The 12,113-nt window shown below is 43.4% G+C and overlaps 2 non-coding genes across 2 annotated transcripts; both read right to left on the bottom strand.

Moving 5' to 3' along the window:
- Window positions 1–9,227: 9,227 nt before the first annotated feature.
- Window positions 9,228–9,309, bottom strand: trnas-aga (transfer RNA serine (anticodon AGA)). The gene has a single exon. It is a non-coding gene; the product is annotated as a tRNA-Ser (tRNA).
- A 1,433-nt stretch (window positions 9,310–10,742) lies between these two features.
- On the bottom strand, window positions 10,743–10,815 carry trnar-ucg (transfer RNA arginine (anticodon UCG)). The gene has a single exon. It is a non-coding gene; the product is annotated as a tRNA-Arg (tRNA).
- Window positions 10,816–12,113: the final 1,298 nt, after the last annotated feature.

The raw sequence follows: 12,113 nt of genomic DNA, 5'->3' as shown, positions 1-12,113 counted from the left end.
CCAGAAAAAAAGCAGTTTCACTACAATTGTAGGATTTCTATGATGCCATTGCTGTTTGCCTAAAATCAATGAATGGTGACAGCAGACAATGAGAGCCATTATCTCATTGGATGCGTTATTACTCCAGCATTGTCCTGCAAGTCTGCAGTGTCTCCTGCGTCTCCTTATTATTCCCAAAAAACTTGAAAAGACGGACGGAGAATAATAGTAGAAGAGATAGACAAATCCTTGTCGAACAGAGTAAAAAGAACTCTGCGTTGAATTAGCAGGATAGAACATAGATTAATGGGTCCACATCAGACGGTAGGGCTTGGTAGCACGAAATAACAACGGTCTGAGCTCAAACACAAGAAGCATGCTGAGCCGTCACTTTCGCGATGTTGGATAAACAATACGGCTTTTACAAGAAGTTTAAACAATGAACTTTCAATGTACAGAACATTTGACAGCATTTGACACCATTAACGCCTAGTTATTACCAAATGCTTTAACTGACGAAACCACAGACACTGTTCTTCAAATCAATAATGGCATTTAATGAAGTATTTGATCACAATTAATCGGACCACCTTTCTGTAATAAAGCTGCTCGATGAGAATTTATATCAACGTCCGCTTGTGCAGGAAAGAAGTTCACAGCTGGTGACTCTCCAATGAAAATGTACAGGAAGAGGCAATCTCTTCTTGCTTTGATTTCAAACTGATGCCTTCACCTCTTTAACCTGACAGGATAAACAGAATGCGTTCATCATCCCTGGGCCGATTTACCGCGTGAATATGCACAGAGGGAAACTCATACCAAGAGACCAGGGTAATTGTGGTGAATTTACCAGGAGTGGTGTGTGAGTCGGTGTTAACAGTGGGCAGTAAGGGCTAAACCATTAGCACTGACATTCATCCTTGTACCAACAGCTCCTCACTCACTTTCTGCCTCATTCATCCCAGTCATAATTGACTTTCAGGTTATCCTACTTTCCCTTCGAAACTTTACATTTGTTCCGGATCACTTTTGGGTTTCCAGTTGGAAACTGCAGCTTTTTCAAACGAAATTCTGAAGAATGCACGTCACTCTTTGGGATAGGCTTCACTGCCCAACCATAATTACTCAAGAGATTGAGATGGTAAGTTACTTTACATCGTCCTCGAAGTGCTCAACACAGTGATACAGCCATGATGTCGATAGGGAGGGAGTTCCAAGAATTAGACATAGCGACATTGAATGAACAGCGAGATAGGTTCAGCTCAGAAAGGCGAGATACTTAGAGTGGATTTGCAGTGACAATTTATTCGTGTATGTGTTGCCATAGCTGCCAGAGGATGTGATGGACGCTCGTACGATTGCAACATTTAAGAGGCATTTTAAATGGTATATGAGTAGGAAGGGTTTGGAGGGATATGGGCCATGTGCTGGAAAGACGGACCAAATTGGATTGGGATTTCCGGTCAGCATGGACAGGTTTGAACGAAGGGTCTGTTTCCCTGCAGTCCATCTCTATCACTCTATGATTCCAGTTGGATACAATCAATCACTGGATTCCTTCTGGCAGAACCTGGTCTGTGCTCTCTGTGGAAGCAGAAAATGGTTTTCATTCAGATTAGCCACAAGAAGAGAAACAAATCTTCATAGAATAGAAACAGAGTTAATCGTGCATTTCGAAGTCCTCCTCTCATAACTCGGCGAGGTGAGAGATGAAACAGTTCTGCTATTAAATTTGGAGACTGGGAGAATGTTTGGAGACGGAGTAATAAAAGAGAAACTGAGTATAAAGTTGGGAGTCAGGACATATTCAATAAAAAGGTAGACGGAGATGGACATGGAGAAATAAATGTCACTGGTCTTGAAGACTTAACTCGGTTTTCCATTCCAAGATTCTACCAGACTTGCTGAGATTTTCCCGCAATTTCTTTTGTTGGTACTGAAACAGAAGGGAGTAGTGTGAACCTGGACCATTCAGCTATGTCTGCTCTGTGGACGTTTGAATTCCCTGTTCGAACAAATCACTTCTGACTCACACAGAACCCTCACGATCCTGCATCACCCCCACCCGTGTTACTGACAATAAGCTGTTCATGATGTAAACCCATATCGGTACACAACAGCATCATTTACCGAGTGAATTAGGAAAATTTCAGGAAGAGTTCCATTCGGTTTCCATCAGAGCATTCACATTCAGTTAATTCTATTGCAGCACCATTTGACACGCAGCTGTCACTCTCATGTGGCCATTCGCATTCGACGTTTCTGGATATATTGGTTGGGGCACGTTTGGAATGGTACCTCGCGTTTTGGAAGGGACATCGTTTATAGTATATTCGGCTGAACTGATAACCTTGTCTCTTGCACCTGCAGAACAGTGGAGACAGTTTTCACTCAGAAACCAAGAGATGATCAAAAACGGAGGAAAAATGTGTCAACAAAACCTGCCTCAGTGAGCGAATTCGCTCTTGTAACATTAATGGAGAGCGGCAAACATATTAACAAACAACAGCGCCCTGCGTGGGTCTCGACCCCACGCCATTGAGATTAAAGGCCTCTAGCTCTACCGACTGAGCGAGCCAGGACAGGATTGGTGTTGGTTAATTTATCATTTCATACTGAGTTTAATTCAGCTGACACGGCAATTTTCAAAAATCTCGTTCATTCCTCCCCATTGCAACTAACATTAGTCAAGTCTTTTCAATTCTCAGATTTATTCCTTCAGACCATTGCAATCCATTTAGGCCTTGCCCCGGGATTTACGATTCTCTGTTAATATTTTCATATTTCGACCATGATCCTTAGGTCGCCGAAGTGATTCCCAGACAATCTGGCAGACTGCAAATCAATCGGGAAAATACCTCAGGAAACCAAATCATTTCTGATTAGAGTGTAGGGAATCCCATCTGCTGAAGAGACAGAGTCCTCACCATCAACACTTTTTTTGATCTACCTGCCTACAAAGTTTACCACTTCTAAATTCGAGACAGGAATTCTGATTATAAAATGTTTTAAAAACAGGAACAATCTTCTGAAGCCATTTCCAATTTGAATTAGAATTTTTTACCCTTTCACACGGTAACAGCCGTTCCTGAGGAAGGAGTTTCATTGAGCTGTGTCCCAGGTCTGGGCAGGAAGCCGCTGATTGAAACAGCAGTGGCTCCTTTCTGGTGGCAGCAGGGGCTTGTCGAGAGTGGGGTCACATTCTGCTGCACGTGACCGTTTCACTCACTGCGGACTCAGGGTCAATCATGGATGAGTTCTCGTGGTTGTATTGTCAGTACATGGTCGGTCTCAATACTTAGAGTCATAGAGATGTACAGCTCTGTGCTCTTTTTGGGCTAGGAGAACCAACATTTCAGCCAAATGCACTGACCATTTGAGACACAGCAACTGGCAGCAAAATTGTGCGTGTGCACATCCAAACACACAGTGCTCGAGAGGATGTGGACAGCAGTAGTTCTCATTATTTTAAGAATCAGTTGCTCATGTACCCGTGTTTATCGCAGAGAGAGTGAGAGAGCCGAGGAGTAACAAACACACCCATAAAACAATATCAGGACCTGTGTAGTTCTGTCATAAAAAGCTGCCTGCTGCTGTTCTATTGCAAAGTTGGGTTTCAAACCCACGACGCAATAGAGACTGGACCCTAAACCCAGCACATTAAACCTCTCTGGATTCGTGGTGCTGGAAGAGCACAGCAGTTCAGGCAGCATCCGAAGAGCAGTAAAATCGACGTTTCAGGCAAAGGCCCTTCATCAGGAATACAGGGTTTCACCCGAAACGTCGATTTACTGCTCCTCGGATGCTGCCTGAACTGCTGCGCTCTTCAGCGCTACTAATCCTCAATCTGGTCTCCAGCATCTGCATTCATTGTTTTTACCTACATTAAACCACTCGGCGACGCTCCCTGACGATAACTAAGCGCCAAACCTGTCAAGACTAATGTTTCAGCATCGCTTCACTTCAGGCAATTTCCCCTGGCGCTTTCTACGAATATCTTCGCATAATTAAAAAAAAAATATTTACAATGATTTGAAAGGTTTGCACGGTGCGGATATTAGTGAGAAGCTGAATATTCTTCGACATTTTTCCCCGGAGCTGCAGGCCTGAGGGATGTCCTTGGAAAAGTTTACAAAATCATGAGGTAGACGAGCAGAGGACATAGTCAATCTACACTTTTTCAGAAGTCACGTGAGTTTAAAGCGAGATAGCATAGGTTTAATGTGAGAGCAGTACAATTTGAAAGGGATGTGAGCGACACTTGTTTTTAATACAGATATTTTTGTGCGTGTGGAATAAGTTGCCACATTGAGTGGCAGAGTTTGGTGCGCTCACAACACTTCAAAGGCATCTAAATGGGTATGCAGACAGGAAGTGTTCGGATAGATAAGGGACAAATATTGGCAAATATGTTTAGATTAGTTACGGTCATCTGTTCAGCAGGTGCAAGTTGGATAGGAAGGTTTGCTTCCGTGCTCGGAAATTCTGTGATACTCCAGTACCTGACAACAGTTTCAATAGACCAATTGCAAAAACGCATGCTGTTTGTTACTAAGTCAGCGCGTTTGAATTTTATTTTTTCTTGAGGCGTAATGTTTTGAAATGACATAGAGAGGAATGTTTTCCAGACATTTACAGACAATGACCATTCTCCTTGATACATTCCTTGATACAATCAAATAATTTTGTTGACTAAACACGACAAAGGAGAAAGAGGCTGACAACTAGAGAGCTGCATTCATAATTTCACATGGACTATAAACGCCTCCGACAGCTGTTCCTTGCAGTTATGCACAGAATATTGAATGTCTCTGATTCCAGGGCTTGGAACTCGGATGATATGACCGTCTGCAGCACTGGTTACTTCCTTGTGTGAGGTAACTCCTGATGGAACACATGTGACACTCTATTGCTCATTAAGAAATATATCCAAAATAGGAGCTCAGAGCAGCATTTCCGTTGTCTTTCTGGTGCTGTCCCTGACATGCCCTGTGGCACTACACTTATTCTGTGATTCCTGAGGGTTTGGCACATGCTTCCACGATCGTATTATGGGCAGTAATCTGCATTTTCGCTTCAATAACGGGTGTGTGAAGCGGAGGTCCACAATTCTCTATTCAATTTTTCTCTTCTTATGCGCAACTGCAATACAGTAAAGGATCAATTAATATTGTAAGATGATATACAGAGGCGTGTGAAATACCGAAGTCTTAATGACATTTATGCAATGGTTAGAGATTACCTTGATTCAGGAAGTAAGGATGTAAAGTCTGTTTGGCTGGATTTGAGGAACAGTGAGGCATGAACTCACAAGCATATGTAGTTTACAAGCCCACTCGCAGTAACCACAAAGCGAAATAAATCGTACAAGGAAAAAATATTGTGTATGAGTGACAAAAATGGCAATAGTCATGCGTGATCTTAACTTCCCATCTAAAACTCTCGGTTCCATTGTGAAAACGTTTGCAGAACAACAATCAAATAATCCCACATGTCCCATAAAAAATCACGAGGGATATCTTGGAAATTGATTACTCTACTGGTGACTTAATTTTCCTATTTTCTTGGAAACCATCTCTTTAATTGTGAGCATCAGAAAAGGCTTTCTTTTGCCAGCAAGAAATAAATATGTGAAAACCTTTGTTCGTTTCATATATAAGAACACTGAGACTCCTCTGCACTGCACATCTTTTGTGTTTCTATCGATTTTAATAGTAGCGTGTCTTTTGATTCTTCCTAATCAGTCTCCCATGGGGAACATTGTTGAACGCCTTACTGAAGTCCATATAGACCACATTTACTGCTCTGCCCTCATCAATCTTCTTTGTTACTTCTTCAAAAATCTCAATCCCGACATGAAACTGCATCTGCCAAGAATACTCCAATTGTTGGAGCGAATCCTGAGGAACAGAATGTACATGTATTTGGAAAGGCATGGACTGATTCGGGACAGTTAACATGGTTTTGTGCGTGGGAAATCATGTCTCACAAATTTGATTGAGTTTTTTTGAAGAAGTAACAAAGAAGATTGATGAGTGCAGAGCAGTAAATGTGGTCTATATGGACTTCAGTAAGGCGTTCAACAATGTTCCTCATGGGAGACTGATTGGCAAGGTTAGATCTCATGTAACAGCAGTGGACCTAACACCGACCCTTGTGGTACGCCGCCAGTACATGGACACCAAGAAGAACATGTTCCATTAACTACAACACTGTTTTCTATTGGCAAGCCAATTCCTGATCAAAGCTGCAATCTCTCCCACAATTCCATTCCACCGCATTTTGTATAATAGCCTATTGTGGGGAACCTTATCGAACAACGTTCTGAAACCCATATACACCACATCAATCGGTTTACTGTAATCTCCCTGTTTGGTCACTTTGTCAAAAAAGTCAATAAGACTCGTTAGGCAAGGCCGACCCATCACAAAACCGTGCTGACTGTCCCTGATCAGATTATTCTTTTCCAGATGGTCATAAAGCCTATCTATAATAACCTTTTCCAACACGTTACTAACAAGTGCAGTGATACTCACTGGTCTGTAATTACCAGGGTTGTCTCTACGACACTTTTTGAACACGGGAACAACGTATGCTATGCTCCATTCCACAGGCACTATTCCTGTAGATAACGATGATTTGACGATCGATGCCAAAGGCTCATCAATCTCTTCCCTTGCTTCCCAGAGGATACTAGGACAGATCCCATCCAGCCCAGGGGACTTGTCTGTTATCACACTCTGCAGTATTTCTATCACCTAATCCTTGTGAACCTCAATTTCTAGTACTCTGGACGCAAGTATCTCAGTATCATCCTCGCCAACATTTTCATTTTCTATAGCGAACACTGTCGAAAAATATTTATTTAGCGCTTCCCCAATCTCCTCTGACTCCACGCACAACTTCCCATTATTATCCTTGATTGTCCCAAATTTAACTCTCGTCATTCTTTTAATCCTGACATACCTATGGAAAACCTTAGGGTTAACCCTGATCCTATCTGCCAACAACTTCACATGTCTCCTCCTGGCTCTTCTCAGCTCTCTTTATAGGTCTTTCCTGATATCGTTGGAACCCTCGAGCGCTCTAACTGAGTTTTCACATTTTGTCCTAACATAATAAGACTTCTTGTTCTTCTTGACCAGGGATTCCACTTCCTTAGTAAACCACGGCTCACGCGTTCTATATCTTCCTCCCTGCCTGACAGGTACATACTTATCTAGGACACAAAGGAGCTTTTCCTTGAATAAGCTCCACATTTTAATGTGCTCACCCCCTGCAGTTTCCTACCCCATTCTACGCTTCCTAAATCTTACCTAATCTTCCTAAATCGTGGGACTTGTGCCTCACAACACACTTCACATTCAACAACCAGATATACGAACAAATCAACGGAACACCCTTGGGCTCACCGATGTCGGAACTCATAGCAGAAGCAGTAATGCAAAGGTTAGAGCAGTCTTACCGCAAATTCAACCCAAACACTGGTTCAGATACGTGGATGACACCTTTGTAATCATTAAAAACACGGAAATTGAGAAAACACACAGGATCATCAACTCCACACTCACAGGAATCCGATTCACGATAGAGGAAGAAAAGGGCAACCAACTCCCATTCCTAGACGTGATGGTACAGAGAACACCTAACGGAGAATTCACCACAAAGGTACACAGGAAAGCCACACACACAGACCAAGTCCTGAATTATGAGAGCAACCACCCCAACATACACAAACGAAGTTGCATCAAGACACTATTCAAAAGGGGCACAACACAATGCAGCACACCAGAACTGCAAAAAGAGGAAGAGGAACACCTATACAAGGTATTCGCCGAAAACGGATATCCTCGCAATTTTATCAACAGATGCCTAAGGGATAGACCACGGAAAGAGGACATGCCACAACCCAAAGGACTAGCCACACTACCACACATCAAGAACATCTCCGAACTGACAGCCAGACTACTGCGACCACTAGGACTCTTAACAGCACACAAACCAACAGCCACACTCAGACAACAGCTTACCAGAACTAAGGACCCGATACCCAACATGAGCAAAACTAATGTAGTATACAAAATCCCATGCAAGGACTGCACAAAACACTATATAGGACAAACAGGAAGACAGCTAACGATCCGCATCCAGGAACATCAACTAGCCACGAAACAAAACGACCAACTATGCGTAGTCGCCACACACACAGACGACAAGCAACATGAATTCGAGTGGGACAACACTACTATTATAGGGCAAGCCAAACAAAGAACAGCCAGGGAATTCCCAGAAGCATGGCACTCATCCACAAACTCCATCAACAAACACATCGACTTGGACCCAATATACCAGCCACTGCAGCGGAGAGATGAAACTGACAACAGTAAGCGGCAAGGACAGGCCACTATAAATGCCACACGAAACACCACAGAAGCGCTTCACAGGAGGATCCCAAGCACGGAGGATGCCACCTCGACAGGGGACGAAACGTTTCCAACAAAAACGTCCAGCTCGGCGAACAGAAACACATCATTGTCTTGAGTGTTCCAGAGTTTTTCATTGTCCCAGAGTCCAGATGAAGTTTGCATTCCTCACGTACGTGAGCGAGAATGATTTCAATGTCTCAGATCAGTTCCTGTCCCGAGAACATCAGAGTCAATGTCCCGTCCTCTACTCGGTCGGAAAGTTCACACTTCTTCATTCTCCTCTGATTCCATTTCCCAAAGAGTTTCTCAAGATTTCCAAAGCTGGAGCCTAAATTATATGGTTTGCTTCCTAAACATTTTTTCAACTGCCAACTGACAATATTTTCACAGTATCTCTTCACAATCCTCTGGCTTGTACCATGTCCAGGGATGAGAAGTCCCGCTTGGTGGAGAGATTCCCGAGGCTGATAAGTTTCACTTTGGAACAAAAATGGTTAAGTGGCGATTTCCTGCGGTTGTTTCTAATGATGGAGAGGGAGCGGTGGGGAATGAGCACTTTGACGAGCAGGAGGAAGTGTTGCCAGTGACCCGAGTCACAGAACAGTGGACAGGGATTAAAGGAATCTAATGAAAAGTAGCACTTCTGCTCAGGACGTGTCGAGCAGTGTATCTGGAAAGAGAAACAGAGATAATGTTTTAACTATGGAACATTCCTGATGAAGAACTCGAGTTTCCCAAGTCTAATCAAATTACCGGCCTGGTTCACAAAATAGTTTTTCTGAACTTTGAGCGAAAATTGTACCAGCAGGAAAGCATTCACAACGTAGTCAGCAGGATTCGGACCTACGTGGGGAAACCCCAATGGATTTCTAATCCATCGCCTTAACCACTCGGCCATGACTACCGACAGCTCAGGTGGGTTGAGCATTGACCAAATCAGCCGTGATCTCATTGAAAGCTACCGTTGACTTGAGCGAAATGCTTCCATCTCCTTTCATACCTTTGCTGTCATTTGTAAGGTGCGAGACACCAATGTAAAAGAAGAAAAGCACAAAGGTAGGAAAAGATATTTGCAGGCAAACTGAGTCAAAATTATTTATTGAAAGGAAAATCACACTTGGCAATTTGCCATATCTCTTTGCGAACATGACCAGCAGAAGTAAACAAAGGAGCTATTGATCTGAGTATTCTCGAACCTGAAGCAAACAAAGTTTAGTGAAATATTCATTTCTTTTTCTGGCGAACGAAATGATCTTTCCTGATGGTTACAATGAAAGAGATGGTTCCCAATAAAAGACAGAGATTAATTCGCATGTAGATATATTTCAATGTGACACGATTCATTTTCAGTCCCTAATTACCCCAGAGATGGAGGAGGTGAGTTACTTTTCTTCACTCTTCAACTCCTCAGCACGGAGGTACAAACATGAAACCGCTAGAGATGGAGTTCTTGAATTGGGAACCAGAGACACTGAAGAAACTAGGCAAAAGTGAGGACTGCAGATGCTGGAAACCTGACTTTAGATCAGAGTGATGCTGGAAAAGCACAGCAGGTCAGGCTGCATCCGAGGAGCAGGAGAGTCGACGTTTCTGTTGCCAGTCATGCTCCGCTGCACAAACAATTTTCGTTTTTGGCTCAGATTTCCAGCACCTGCAGCTATTTGTTTTATGTTAACCTTAATAATGTTTTGGACAAAACCAATGACCTGCCAGCACGGAAAATCGGCAGAAGTACTGGTACACCGATATGTTTGCTGAACAATACAACCATTCCATGAGCGGGAATACGATCCGGGCCACGGTGCTGAGAATACCGAATCCTCACAAGTAAATAACAAGACAAGGCGATTGATTCTATCGTACTTGGTGTAAATAAAACACCCTGTCTGAACATTTTCGTTGCAGATTTTTTTCAAATTGTCTTCGAAGATTTACAAAGTGGGAAAAGGCCATTCCGCCCGTGTGCATTGCGGCTAATCAGAGAGCCATCTATTCTCGTCGCAGTTTCGAACTTTGGCCCAAAGTCTAGTGTGTTCTAATGTTTCCAGGTCAAATGTCAATGAGGTTATCCTATGTTCTTACATGGCACAATAATGGGACAGAAGTATAACGAATTGTAACTCTTTTGAGAAACTCATGCTCATTTTCACCCACAGAGGGAGACACACCAGAAGATACCGCCAAACTGACGGAGGTGTCCGTTGTGGAGAGCTGGAATTTGAAATGGACAATAGGACAAATGCAAGCTTTACATGCGGAAGCACAGAGGCGATGTCCCGAGAGAACTTTACAGGGGAGCGTCAACGTATACCACGGTTAAAGCAAAACAGTCCCCCTCGAGCCAGGTAGGACTCGAACCTACAATCTTCTGATCCGAAGTCAGACGCGTTATCCATTACGCCACTGGCCCAAAAGACAAGCCTGCATTTGGCAGAATGTCGATATGTAATGCCATGGACTTTCACGGAATCAGAATTAAAAAGGTGAACAAGCACCGAAGATAATCACCAACACTGCTTCACTTCGAAGTTTCCAATTTTTGAAGCAGTGCCTTTCACTGGCAAAGGAGAAACATTTGTCCTCAGCTGCCTGCTTCAGGGTCGCCTCGTTCTCTGCTGGAAGTTTCCATCGTTTTATTCACAGTCACGACGCGATGTCATGAGCCATTCCAGTGAAAAAGTGTCATGGTGTCGTCCAAACAAGACCCTGCAGATACTCAGCGAGAGACCTCCGGTCATTTCGAGCTCAGGATGTGGAATTAGACGAGATGCGTGACACCTTTTATTGGCGCCGCCACTTCACTGCAAATTAGCGGCTCAAAACGAGCCGTTGTTGCATCAACTTGATTTGTACCTTCCTGTCGTGCTTTTGCTAAACAACATCAGATAGATCCCATCCGGCCCAGCTGACTTATCTATTTTAACACTCTGCAGTATGTTGTGGTTCTGTTCGCCGAGCTGAAAGTTTTTGTTGCAAACGTTTCGTCCCCTGGCTAGGGGACATCATCAGTGCTTGGGAGCCTCCTGCGAAGCGCTTCTTTGATGTTTCGTCCAGTGTTTATAGTGGTCTGTCCCTGCCGCTTCCGTTTGTCAGTTTCAGCTGTCCACTGTAGTGGTTGGTATATTGGGTCCAGGTCGATGTGTTTGTTGATGGAGTTTGTGGATGAATGCCATGCCTCTAGGAATTCCCTGGCTGTTCTATATCTGGCTTGCCCTATGATAGTAGTGTTGTCCCAGTCGAATTCATGTTGCTTGTTGTCTGCGTGTGTGGCTACTAAGGATAGCTGGTCGTGTCGTTTCGTGGCTAGTTGATGTTCATGCATGCGGATTGTTAGCTGTCTTCCTGTTTGTCCTATATAGTGTTTTGTGCAGTCCTTGCATGGTATTTTGTACACTACATTAGTTTTGCTCATGTTGGGTATCGGGTCTTAAACTACTGAACTTGTGCCTCACAACACACTTCACATTCAACAACCAGAATTACGAACAAATCAACGGAACACCCATGGGATCACCAATCTCGGGACTCATAGCAGAGGCAGTTATGCAAAGGTGAGAACAAACAGTCCTACCACAAATTCAACCCAAACTCTGTGTCAGATATGTCGATGACACGTTCGTAATCATTAAAAACACGGAAATAGAAAAAAAAACACCGGATCATCAACGCCACACTCACAGGAATCCGATTCACGAGAGAAGAAGAAAA

Source organism: Chiloscyllium plagiosum, unplaced genomic scaffold (assembly GCF_037043375.1).
Source record: "Chiloscyllium plagiosum isolate Xiang-an unplaced genomic scaffold, Cpla_swu_hap1 HiC_scaffold_14, whole genome shotgun sequence".
NCBI lineage: Eukaryota > Metazoa > Chordata > Chondrichthyes > Orectolobiformes > Hemiscylliidae > Chiloscyllium > Chiloscyllium plagiosum.
The sequence above is the reverse complement of the archived record's forward strand: the minus strand, read 5'-3'. Positions and strand labels throughout refer to the sequence as shown.